Here is a 13,712-nt window from a genome sequence, read left to right on the forward strand (position 1 = left end):
CCGCCCCGCCCCGCCGGGTCCTAGCGCCCGCCCCCGTAAGCCCCGGGGAAGGGGCAAAGTCCGGGAGAAGCTGCACACAAGCAGAGGACAGGGACCTGTCAGCAGTAGCGACAAAGCGAAGTAGCAAAGTAGCCTGGGCTCTCAGAGTAAGGTTGAGGTGCCAAGAGGGATTCTGCAAGTTAACTGGGAGCCTCTTCTCTACTCCTCGCTCCCACCCTTGCAGGTACACGCTTCTGCAACTGCATGTTCACACACACAACGCTTCAGAGATTCAAGGGTGGGCACACACACCCATGACAATTGAGAGACTAACTAGCAGGGATAGGGATGGCAGCCCCTCAGTAACTAACTTAGAGATGGCCACAGCTTGCAAATCACAACAACCAAGAGCATAACAAGCCTCTTCCCCACACCTAGCACAATTCCCAGCAGGGTGTGCAAACCCAGCCGGAAGTTGATCCAACTTAAAAGGCTCAAGGGTCACAGGTTGACCAGAATTTGGCAAAATTTCCACTTCAGTCTCACCCTGGCCAGAGAGAGGTCCTGAACCTGTCCCCTTCTTACCTCCCAATTTGTCAGCTCCAAACCCACACCTCTTTAGCTCTCAGACACACACACACACACATACACACACACACACACACACACACACACACACACACACACACACATGTCCACTAGGCTAACACTAGTTCTCAAAAGCACGGGGCTGAACACTGGAGCACCTGCCCCCTCCACCCCTCTATAGAGCGGCCCAGAGCCCTAGTCTGTAGCCTGGAGCCCTGACCATTGTGCCAGCTCTGCCCCACGTACCCAATGAAAGCTAGGGCCAGGCCAGTATGAGCCTGAGTCTTGTCACTCACTGGTCCTGGGCCACAGAAGAGCAGGGAAAACCTTTGGTGTGCTCCTCTGGATAATAGAAGCAATAAGTGACCACCATTGACCTAGCAGTGCTAGAGTTCACTAATGGTCATCCCCACCAGAGCCAGAGAAGCCTCTGCCACCCAGGGCTCCTCCTATGCCCTCTGCATTCTCTCCCTAGTCCCTCAGAAGTCACCTCCTATCTTTACCAAGTAGATTTCTTTTCTTACAGGTGTTAAGAGAAAACTTCAGAGTCAGCACTGCAGGTTCACAAATAGATGTGTTTTTTTTTTTTCCTGAAGTGCTCACGGATCTGAGATGTTTGTAAATCATGCCCAGTTTTAAAATGAGCAGGAAAGTGAATGTGGTACCACAGGCCTACAATCCCAGCTACTCAGGAGACTGAGGAGGAAGATCCAAAGTTTCAGGCTTTCCCTGGGCTACATACTGAGTTCAAACCCAGCACAGGCAACAAAATAAGACTTTACCTCAATTAGAAAGAAAGAAAGAAAGAAAGAAAGAAAGAAAGAAAGAAAGAAAGAAAGAAAGAAAGAAAGAAAGAAAGAAAGAAGAAAGAAAGAAAGAAAAAACAAAAGAAGAAAGAAAGGCTGAGGGCGGGGCAGTGATGGCACATGCCTTTAATCCCAGCACTTGGGAGGCAGAGGCTGGAGGATTTCTGAGTTTGAGGCCAGCCTGGTCTACAGAGTAAGTTCCAGGACAGCCAGGGCTACACAGAGAAACCCTGTCTCAGAGAAAAAAAAAGTACCACAAATAAAAAATAAGGGGTAAACAGATGACCATCCATGACGGCAAGGGGCCTGAAGGGTGTTCTGACAAACTAAGTCTTCTAAAACAAAACAAAACTGCAGGTCCTCATCAGGCCTGCACAATGACCTTAGATACCCAGGCCTCCCGTCTGTGTGGGAGGAAGCGTCAGCTAATCACACGCACACCCTCCAAACCCACACTCTTTAGAAGTGTCTGGGAATGAGTAGGTGGCATCGGGGGCTGGCTTCTGGCTCTGGAGGCCCCAGGCACTAACTCTCTGAACCTCCTCTGCCCAAGTCCACCTTCCCCAAGCCTCAGTGTGTTTGTGATACCAATACTCCCAGGCTGGCAGGAGGCCCAAAAGGACCTCAGCAAAGCCAAAGACTGCTTTGTGAGCTGGATTTTCAGGGACAGGCCATGAGGCAGAGATAGCAGCTGTGGCTTGATGGCTTTTTGGGCCCTGATAACACAAATCTTGGCAGATTGCGGGCAGCAGGGTACTAAGCCTCTCATGCCCACCTCCCAGTCCAGAGTGGTGGGGAGATAAGGCTGGGGTGAGGGCAGGAAGTGGCTGACTGTGAAGACAAACTGACAGGACCTCTCCAGCCTTGAGGTGCCAGTCTGAGGGGAAAACAGCCAGCTAGAGAGGAACAGGGACCACATTGTCACACACACACCCAGATTAAGAACAAATCTTTTTAGGGTCAAAAATAGCAGGTGAGCTGCCCGAGGACAGGCAAAAGACTGTCACTTCATCCTGCACATTAATTTGCCCTTGCTGGACCCCCGTCCCATGAATTTAGGTGTCCTTGGCTTTGAGGCTCCTGACAGGCTCCTGAACAGGAAAGTAGTCCCAAATCCTGTGGCACCACATCCCTAAGCAAGAGAGACAAGAGGAGTGAGGCAAGGAGATAGGGAACAAGCTTGGCAGAAGGGTCTGGACGCGAATCCCTGGACCCCACCCCTGCATCCTACTGCCCGACGATGGACCTGGGTTCAAATCCAAACAATACCATTTTTTAATTCTGTAACTAGAAGCAGATCCCCTAGCACACACACCTGTTTCCTCATCTGGAACATTAACCTCTGAGAATGACAACAACAAAGATTTGGGGCTTTGGTATACGAGCCTTTCACCCTTAGAAAAGTAACCAAAACTACAACCCAACCGGAGGAGAACTCATTGTCCAAAACTCACTGATTAAAAAAAAAAGATAAAGGAAAGACCATGGTGTAGTTAGATTCTGGTGCAAGATTACACAGTGCAAAGGCTGGCAAAGAAAGACACTTGCTGTGCCCTGTCTTTCCTAGAGCGAGGGCCTACCCAGAAGGTGGGTGTGCCACCCTTGAGGTAAGTCCATCAGAGGCTGGGCTGGCTCTCTTAATGGTTCCCAGCTCCAACATCTTGGCACAGAGCAGGGGCAGCAGAGCTCAGGCTTTGGAGATCGGAGTTTCTATAAGGGGGGGGGGCGCAGTAATCAGCAAGTGGAGCTCAGGGATGGTGAGGACCCAAGGCTCAGGGCACACACAGAACAACCCTGGCTCTCACTTGCACCCGCACAAAAGAGGCAAGAGCTTGAGGGGTCTTTCAGCTCTTCAGCACTGTGGCTCTGGGATTAGAGGAGAAGCAGAGGTCACTGAGATTTATGCCAGACGGTGCAGGGGTCATGCAGAACCTGTGCCCTCAACTCCCTGCTCTAAAGACCTTCAGACTGATACCATCTGGACCCACCCTGACACGTGGAGACACCAAGGCCTAGAGATCAGGAGAATTGGAAATAAAAACCCAGAAGCACTTTTGAGGCAGAGGCAGGAGGTTCAGGAGGAATTCAAAGTCGTCCTTACCTACATAGGGAGTTTGAAGCTAGCCTGGTCTATACAAAACAAAGAACAAAAGACCCAGTTCTCTTGGTCTGAGATAGCCCCTAAGTCCATTACACACCATCTTTTCTACTTGTTGTGGGAACCTTGACAACTTGCCAGGTCAGGTTGTTACATTAACAAAACCCTTTTTTTCCCTTTCTTTTCTTTTGTGAGACATGGTCTCACTCTGTTTTGGTCTAACTCTGTAATCTAGCAAGCTGGTTTAGAATTTGAGTCAGTTCCACCCAAGCCTCCAAAGAATTACAGAGATGAGTCAGTTGCCCATGCTCAGCATACTCAAGTCTTGAGGGCCCATTCCTACTCACCATCTAGACAGACAGATAGATGGAGGTCTTTGGATGATAAATTACCCCCATGGGCCCCTTTTCCCCACCTTCCTCCTGGGGTAGCCCTGTCTGCCGCTAAGGATGGAGTAAATGCCAAGAAGTTGTCTATGGCAACACAGTATACTCTGAGACCACTGTTCTAGAAGACCAGACAGTGACTTGTGTGACATCACTGGGAAAGAGAGTGGAGACGTAGTTCCATACCTAGGCCCTCTGGTCAAAATACTCTCCAGCCTCCCAGGTGGGCGGGGACCTGAGAGGGCCTCAGCCTATTATAGTGATAACAGGAGCTGTATCCAAACCTCACCAGGTCCAGGATCTCCGTGTTTACTCAGGGCGGGTCTCACACTTGCTGAGCAAACGTCCCAAAGCTGCCTTGAGGAAGCCACAGCCACTAAGCCAGTCACTCAAGGTCACCCACATCCTCATTCATGGTGACAGTCACTGCCATTTATTGTCACTTTGCTGTCCTATCTGAGTCCCACATAGACACATATCAGTTCAGTCACAAAAATGGCCAGCTTGGCACAAGGACATGTACACATGTGATTACACACACCATCAGAGTGAAGTTGCCAGACAAAAAGTGCATGTGCAAGGCACCTAGTGAGATGTGAACTTTAGACACACAACAAATGGGGTGTGATTGCTCATGACTTTAACCTCAGCTCCCCAGAGGCAGAGGCAGGGGGATCTCTGTATGAATTTGAAACAAGCTTGTCTCCATAGTAAGTTTCAGGTCAGTCCGAGCTATGTAGTGAGACCCTATGTCAAGAACACACACACAGACACGCACACGCACACACGCATACACACATGCAAGCACGCACACAAGTATGCATGCACACATATACACCAAATAACTTTTACTACAAATACATCCCAGATATTTGCTAAATCTGAAAAGCTTGCATCTAAGGAACTGCCACCCGCACTGCCCACCTTACAGTGCCACATTGTCACACAGCAATTTCCACAGACCTTAGGAGCCTACTAAGTCAGTTGTTATATATAAGTAACAGTGTGCACATGTAGCAGTGTGCACAGGCACATCCTGCACACGTGAGGAGGCACCAGGCTCAGGGTAGGACTAGACTCATCCTGTCTCAGCTCCACAACAACCTGAGGCCAACGGTCAGACAGGGACCTAGGGCCCTTTGACAGCAAGGAAAATAAACCAGTAAGAATCAGAATCTACAATTGGTGCCTCAACTTGAGGTCCCCTGGATATGGGAAGCCAGGCTAGGGTCACACTCCACGGACCTCTCTAGTTCTACCTTGTGATGACTGCCCTGCTCAGGGCCCTCAGAGTCCACCCAGCTTTGAGATTTAAAAAAAAATGAAGGAGTTGGGTGGGCGGTGAGGCGGGGCACGGTCACAGAACCCCAGGAGTTATTGCTGGCCTGGCAGAAGAAGGCCTAGACAATCTTCTCCTTGACATCCCTCACCACCCAGCCTTAGCACAGACCCCGGGGGGGGGGGGGGCAGAGGGGTCAGCAGATGGATCCAGTGCCTCTAATAGGAAATTCAAGGGCTTCAGGAAGGCTGCATCACCCAACTATCAATCAAACTGAGTTCCTGCCGGTCTTCAGCAGGACCTTGTCCGCAGGGCCCCAGCAGTACCGGGTGTGGTGGCCATGTGTGCTCCAGGACCCTTCTGAGGTAGGAGGGGGCACTGCTTTGGTTCCGTTAGAATCCTAGCTATGCCTCTTTGCCTCTTATCAAGACAGTTCCCAAAGACTGAGGCAGAAGAGCCAGAAGAGGGACCTGTCCGCTGTGAAGTCCTCCATTGAGGGGATAGATTCCTGTCTCCTCAGAGCCTGGGGATGCTTTAGGCAGCAGAAACCTACAAAGCAGAAGGGCAGCCTTCAGCATCCAGGGCACAGGAACTAGAGGACAGATTGGGAATGGCCTGCAGATAGAAGTACTCAGATTAGCAGTTCAGTGGCTTGGGGAAGGAAGCCAGCCTGTCTGGCTCAGGACCTCAGTACTTCGTGCTAGGATCTAAAACAGTTTACTTGACTTCAGTCTGTCTAGACAGCCTTGCCTCTAAGAGTGTAGACTGATGAGGTTTACATTATTACAGTGGAGTGAGTCGCTGAGCAGGGTGTGCTAAGCTTAGTGCCCTGACCGCAGTGAATTCTCACTAAGTGCACATTGGATGATGACATATTGTCCACCTACCTCCATCCTTATGTTCACACAGCACCTGCCAGCAGGGCACAGGGAGCCCAGCCCTACCTACTCAAGGGCAGAAAAGACTATTTCTCAGGCTGAGTGAAGGGCTGGTGTGGGTGAGCCTCTTCAGGGCCTCTACTGTGAGAAAGAGGTCCTAGGTCAAGCTTCATTCTGGGATCATACATCTAGTCCTGGAACAGCCCTATCATAGGCTCGGGGGCCGTGGGACATTGTTGCCTGGGGGACTCTTCCTGCCCCAAGTCTGTGGAGTCCTGGGTCAGTGGGCATCTCCACATCTTCTCTGGAGGAGGCTGCCTCCTTCAGCACCTTCTAAATTTAGGACTTGGTTCTGTGACTCATTTCTGAATCTGCTTGGCTCCCTCCTCCAGGAGTGTGCTCCCACGGTATTTTTATCCTCCTCTGCCACAGACTGAAGAATACAGGCCCCCAATCCCACAGAAATCCCAGACTAAGAAGGATTCCCTGCTCCCGTTTGCCTGAGTTGCTCTGGGTGCCTCTCTGACCAGATCCTATACTCCAGCGCCACTGCTGTCTTCCCAGCTTTCTCTAGCCCCAACCAGGGCCACTGATTTGGCTGTGTGGCCATCTTGGGGGATCTCTCCCAGGGGAGAAGGGGTGGAACCAAGTCCTGCCCCCTCCCATCTGGCTTCTAGACTGAGCCCACACCTGAAAGCAGGAGATCTGCTACTTTACCAGACTCCCTCCTCTTGGCCTTACTGCACTTTTCCTCCCCACCTCTAAATAAGGAGTTTGAACCACATCATTACTTATAAAGGTTTGGAGCAAAGTTGAAATTACCACTGGGCCAGGCCTCTAGCCACCTTCGAGCAGGGTGAGCCAGGGATGAAGCTTCTAATGTCTCGTGGCCTATCTCTTCCTTCTGCCTCCAGCCCAAAGCCTGCTCCACTCCCAGGAAACACAGGCCAAGAATGGAGACTTCTGTCCTACAGGGAGGAAGACTTCTCACTATCCCTACACTTAGAAGGACCTGGAGCGAGCCCAGGGTCTGGCTCCTGTAGGGTCAGAAATAAGATAGTCAACATGAGACCAGAATCCTCTGAACTCTGGGCCCTGGGATGCGGGCAGATCACGTGCACTCTCTGGTATCAACACCCCAGACATCTCTTTCCCTGGGACAAAGAGGACATGAGAGCCCCCATTTTACATCTAGAAATGTTGGCTCCCCCAGAGGCAGGTTGAAAAAGTTTGGTGGAGATGAACAAACAGGGCTGCTGGCTGGCTGGCGAAGAACACCATCTGTAGCCTGCCACACCCCGTCTTCCCTGGAAGCGGTGATAACCAGCACTTATTACTTACCACATGCCTGGTGCTCTTCTTTGTACTAGACAGGTTATAACTCATTTAATTTATAGTTCACCACCAGACAGCCCTGGATAATGCTTGCCACCTCTTCTTTAGAGACAACTGGAGACATGAAGGGGGGGGGGGGGGGCAGTGACTTATCCAGGGTCACAATACTGACACCTTGAGAGTTAATGAAAACCTGGGACTGACTGCAGGCCTGGCTCCCATTGGTTCTGAGAGTATATATTAGATGCTCCATAAATGATTGAGGAAGATGTTTGGTCACTGCCGTGCAATGGAAAGATCTCCATCCTAGTCCAATTCTGTCCCAACTCATGCGTGTCCTTAAGTGAGTCCCTTCCTAAGGCTGATGTGAAGGCACAAGCTTACACAACTCTGGAGCTGAGGAAGGAAGAAATACTTCAGTTGTGAAGCCAGTCTGGGCTACATAATAATGCACTGTCTCAAAAAAGAAATCCAAGAGTGGTGGTGGCACATGCCTTTGATTCCCAGCACTTGGGAGACAGAGGCAGGCGGACCTGAGTTCAAGGCCAGCCTGGTCTACAGAGTGAGTTCCAGAGTAGCCAGGAAAACCCACAGTACACAGAGAAATCCTGTCTTGAAAAGCCAAAAAATGAAAAAGTCAAAACAAAATAGAAATGGTGGGATGGGGAAAAGGAGGGAGGGAGAGAGAAAGAGAGACAGAGACAGGAGAGAGAGAGAGGATGATCTTCAACCCCCTCATGCTTTTTTTGAGGGGGTCTTAAGTAACAAATACCAGGCAGTCCTCAAACTTGCTGTGTAGCTGAGGATGACCTTGGATTTCTGGTCCTCCTGTCTCTACCTCCTGAGTACTGGGATTATGAAAATGTGCCACCATATCCAATTCATGCAGTGCTGCGGATTGAATCCAGGGCTTTGTATACATTAGGCAAGTATTCTACCAAGCGAGCTGCATCCAAGCCTTCCATTTCCTTAAGCTTTAGTTTCTTGGCTGAAAAACAAAACAATAAGTGGGGGCCAGAGGATTAGATCTTGGATTTCTATTTCACCATGTGTCTACCTTCCCTAGTTACCCATGGAGACCCCATGAGCACCCGACCTCAGAGATCCCAGCCCTTTCCCTCATCTGTCTGCCCTCGGGGCCTCTGAGAACACCCCAGAAACAGATGCATGAAGATTCCTGCTGCAAGGCAGAGAGACACAAAAAAAGTGTACTTCCCCAGTGGGCAGCTGCTTGATCATGTGTGTGCCATGTGTGTCTGTGCTGCCTCCTTATTCCTCTACATGTTCCAGAGGCTCTCAAAGCCTCGTCCAATGTGCAGTATTTCCTCTCATTATGTAGGCCAGCTCCACTACCACTTCTAGTCGTCGTCAGCCCCAACTCAAGTGATCAAAGCACCAGTGCACCCCAGCTCAGGGGCCCCTCCCATTACCCTTAGTGGCTGAAGGGTTTGTTCCCAGGTCTCAGCACCAATGAAGAGGGCATAAAAAGAGAGAAAGGGGTTTAGAGAATGTGGCACAGCGGTGTGGGGGAAGGGGGTGCCTAGGCGGGCCCATGCCCAGACACCTCTTCCCCCTGAGGGACCACACGCACACAGACATGGTATAGAATAGAGTTTATTCAGGGCAGAGGATGGGAGTTAGAGAGGCAGAGAGAGAGAGAGAGGGTGAGTGAGAGAGAGAGAGAGAGAGAGAGAGAGAGAGAGAGTAGAGCAGAGAAGTGGAGGTGTGGAGGCCGGCCATGACCAGGTGGAGAGGGGGGAGGGGAGGAAAGCCCAAGAGGGGCAGAGAGGTGAGTGTGCCAAGAGGCGAGAGGGATGAGAGAGCAATGAGAGAGAGAGAGAGAGAGAGAGAGAGAGAGAGAGAGAGAGAGAGAGGCGGGGCAAGTAAGCCCTTTTATAGTGGGCCAGGTCTATGGGGCGGGGCATACCTGGCTGTTGCCAGGTAAGTGTGGGGTGGAGCTTAGACAGAATACTAACAGTGGTGCTCTTCATCTGCCATACTTGGGATACTATTTTGAGAAACAGCGTTTACACAGCTCCAGCTACACCAGTGGTTCTCAACCTTCCCTTTAATACAGTTCCTCATATTGTGGTGAACCCCCAACCATAAAATGATTCCATTGCTACTTCAGAACTATAATTTTGCTACTGTTATGAATCATAATGTAAATATCTGATATGTAGGATATCTGATATGCAACCCCAATGAGGTCTCACACCCCATATGTTGAGAACCGCCAGTCTACACTGTTTTTATTTATTTATTTATTTATTTATTTATTTATTATTTTTCAGGATGTCCAGATCCTCCTTTGCTTCCTGAGACTGTTGGTCAACTCTGAGTAGACGGGCCTTCCTCATCATGCCTAGTTGGGTCAGAAGCAGAACACTGACTCACCTTTCTGGAACAAGCGGACTTACTAAATGTTCATCCAACAAAGCTAGTCTCTGCGGTGTGAAGAAGAGCTCCAGGCCCAAAGGCAAAAAAGGCTGGGCTGTAGCCCCAGCTCACATAGTGACTTGGCTAGCCCTGGGCCTGTTTGGTGCCTTTGGGTTTGCAATTTGCAAAAAGAGGAAATGGGTCTCTCGGCCTGAAATCAACTAACTGTAATAATCTTCTGCCTTTACAGACTGCTTGGGAGTTTCATTTTCATCTTTGGATCTCATATGAGCCTTCCAACAAGCTAATTCCATCTGTAAATGAGAAAGCTTAGGTTCCCAAGGAAGTAATTTACACAAGTCACACAGCAAGTCAAAGTGGAGGCGGGGCTATAGCTCTGGAACCCTACTCTGGTCCTTTATTCTAGTCCGGCGTGAGGGTCAAGGCAACAAGGGGGGCTGTGATTTGCCCCCACAATAAAACAATAAAAGGTTTACGGAAAGAGGAGTGGACAGTTCCGTTCCTACACATTACGGTTATCTTTGCTCAGGCGCTCCCGCGCGTCCAACGTGAGGCCCTCATCGCGCAGGCGCCTTTTTGTGTTTACCGAGGCTGCGAGACTCGCATTTGCGCGTGCGCTTTCCAGCGAGCACGCCCCGAGCTCCCAAAGGACAAGTAGCTGCCCGGCAGCCCCCTAGTGGATGTGGCCGCTCTGCCTGCGGCCCCTGGGCTTTCCCTCGGGTGTAGGCGACTCTACAGCCTCAGGGCAGCAAGGGACAGGGAGGGCACCGCCCCGTGAAGCCTATTCAACCATTTACGGTGGCCAGACCAAGCGCCAGATGGGCGGAGGGCAGAGGCTTGGGCACTGTGCTTCGCCCTGGTAAAAGCTACATTTCCGGAAGGTCTGAGAGTGAGGTCGCAGAAGCGCATATTGACAGTTGGAGTTTGGCGACAGAGGAGGTCTTCAGCAGCGGTTCAAAGCAGTGAGGAGGTGGAGCCTGGGCTTTAAACCAAGGCTGGTTGGTTCTAAGGACGCATAAATTACACAGTAGCTACCTTGTATCTTAGAAAGAACTCTAAGTTGTCTGCAATTGCCCCACAGCTGATCACCATTGGCTTGGACCCTCTGTCCTGGTGTCAAATCCAAACCGCACGGCTTGTTTGTCTCAAGTGCTGCTATTACAGGTCTGCGCCAGTATGCCCAGTTTAATCAAGAAGAGCTTCACGCAATGATAAAAATGTCCACTACCTTCACCGTCCAATACCGTTGCCACTAATGCGCGACTACTTGACGCATGGCTAAATGCCACATAAGAATTAAAAATTTTAGGCGGCCTTGGTGCCCCAGGAGTTGGAGATGGGAGGGATATGAGTCTGAGGTCAGGCTGGGCTCCATAGTAGAACCTCGGTGGTAAAGTGTTTGCCTAGCAGACACAAGGATTTGATACAAATGACACAGTACCACCTTAATTGAATGCCATTTTAAAGAAACTAGTTTTAACTAATACAAATGGCTACTTTGTGGCCAGGGCTACTTTGTTGGACAGTTCCATAAATTAAATCTGTTGCCTTCTTCAAAATAACGGTCTTACCTTGCTTTGTGAGGCTCACATTTTAGTTTCTTCCTGCCTACTCACTTTCTTTCTCCATTGTTTGTCCCTTGCAACCTAAAAATTATGTTGGATTGTAAAAATCTTCCTTACTGTTTATTAGGCTAGAATAACTGGCGCAGAAAAAGCCAGCTGTAAAATTAACAGGAAATAATATTTTCCCAAGGACATACTGCAGCTATAAAAATGTTATAATGACCTCCTGCTTTGAGCAACAATTTATTTCTTACCAACCCAGCAGGCTTGTTTTCTGAAATCGCAGGCTATCTGGAACTTTGCTAAAGGAAATGATATGAACAAAATGGAGAGTCTTGCCTGCAGGATCTGAGTCACTGAGTGGACTTGGGTACAGAGACCCACATAAAGGGCGTGCTTCTGAGCGTGCTACGTCAGTGGTCCTCGACCTTCCTAATGCCGCAACTCTTTAATACACTTTCGCATGTTGTGGTGACCCCCCAACCAAACATTATTTTCATTGCTACTTTTTTTTATTATTATATTTATGAGTACACTGTAGCTGAATTCAGACATACCAGAAGAGGACATCAGATCCCATTACAGATGGTTGTGAGTCACCATGTGGTTGCTGGGAATTGAACTCAGGACTTTTGGAAGAGCAGTCAAGTGTTCCTAACTGCTGAGCCATTTCTGCAGCCCTCACTGCTACTTTGTAACTGCAATTTTGCTACTGTTATGAATTGTAATGCACATATCTATGTTTTCTAATGGTCTTAGGTGATCCCTATGAAAGGGTTGTATGATGCCTAAGGGGGTTGCAACCCACAGATTAAAATTCACTATGATATGTCCATCTTACTTTTATTGTCTTCAAGGAAGCAAGATTCTGGGTCCACTTGGCACCCAGCCTTGATGAGCCTTTCAAGCTATCTTGCTTAAATCTCACTGGACCACCAGATTCAGTTGGCTGAGGCTGGGATAGATGACTGGGGTTACTGGTCGTGCCATGCCCGTGCGCTTTCCCATTGTGCCCAGGCTGCCTGATGCTTTGAATCAAAATTCCAGAAATTAAAAAAAAAAAAAGCCAAAGCTATGTTATACATTCTAACAAGCTCACTAGCTGATAAAAACTTAAATGACCATGCATAGGTGGAATGCTGCAGGTCTGGAGTTAAATTATCTTGAACTACCTTTAACCCTTTAAATAGCCATCTGTTGCGCACAACTGCATTGGACCTGACACCCTGTGGCTATCCTCTTTGGGATGTATAAACCTACGCCTAGCTTTCACCATCCACCAAGAACTGCCATCAGATAGCCTAAGGCCTGTAGCATGTTTTGCTCTCCTTCGCTGTAACCTGCCCACCTGATGTTTCTACTAAAACTTCTGAACAGTGTCTTGGTTTGTCATTTTGTTCTGCTACTATAAAAGCTTCATAGTAATTACTTTGGAGCATGGTATTTGGGGGTAACCTTCTCTGTGTTCTCTGGGACATTGCACTCATATTTGGCTCTAGAATAAAGTCTCTCTTATTACTGTGAGGTGAGGTCTGTGACTTTGTGCTGACATTGTGCTGATGGTGGGCAACATGCTGATGTGCTGCTGACACCCTGTCAGACACTTTCTGGTGTTTCTGGCAGAGCCACTGTAGCAGCCCAGTCCATTATGTAACTGGTCCCTGGGTCCTGAGCTCTTCCAAGGGCTCATTGCTGTCCTCTGAGTCTGTGCATTTCTTTGGCTTCAGATTGATTTTACCCCTGGGGTAGAAAGTGAAAAGAGTGTGACCAAGGCCTGTGATGAAAACTCCATCTCCTGATGTGTCTCTTCTCAGTTGTGGTCCCATGAGCTAAACCATGTATTTTGGTTTGAGTATGTCCTACATTCAGTGCTGTTGGTCTACAGCAAGATCTTCCTGATGTCCACAGGCAGCCTCAGCACACAGAGCCAATGACCATGTGAGAGCTACCCTTCTGGTGAAGATCTGTGGGGCTGTCATGGGGGTGACTGTGGGGTCATGTTCTGTGCTAGGTACTAGTGAATGGCATCAGTTTTATCCAACCCCTCCCCCCTTTCAGCCAGTTCAGGCTAAGGACAAATGTGGCGGGTAATGAACATAGCCTTCTCTTGTCACATGCCAACGCGACTGTCAACTCCACAGTTCATGCCTGCTTGGATGGAGTCTGCTACTATTTTACAAAATCACCTATAGGCATATGCCAGATAGATGTCAGGAGTAGGAATGGACAGATGGACAGGATGTGACACAGCCTTCTCTCAGTGTGGCCTATGACCTCAGCTGTGATCTCCTCCAGAAGGCATAAACCCACAATAAACAAAAAGACAAGGCATGCGTGACTGATACACACTGTGAACTGTCAGTTACTTTTCCTATTGCCACAATTAAACACCCCAAAG

The sequence above is a fragment of the Apodemus sylvaticus genome, chromosome 1 (assembly GCF_947179515.1).
Source record: "Apodemus sylvaticus chromosome 1, mApoSyl1.1, whole genome shotgun sequence".
Taxonomy (NCBI): Eukaryota; Metazoa; Chordata; class Mammalia; order Rodentia; family Muridae; genus Apodemus; species Apodemus sylvaticus.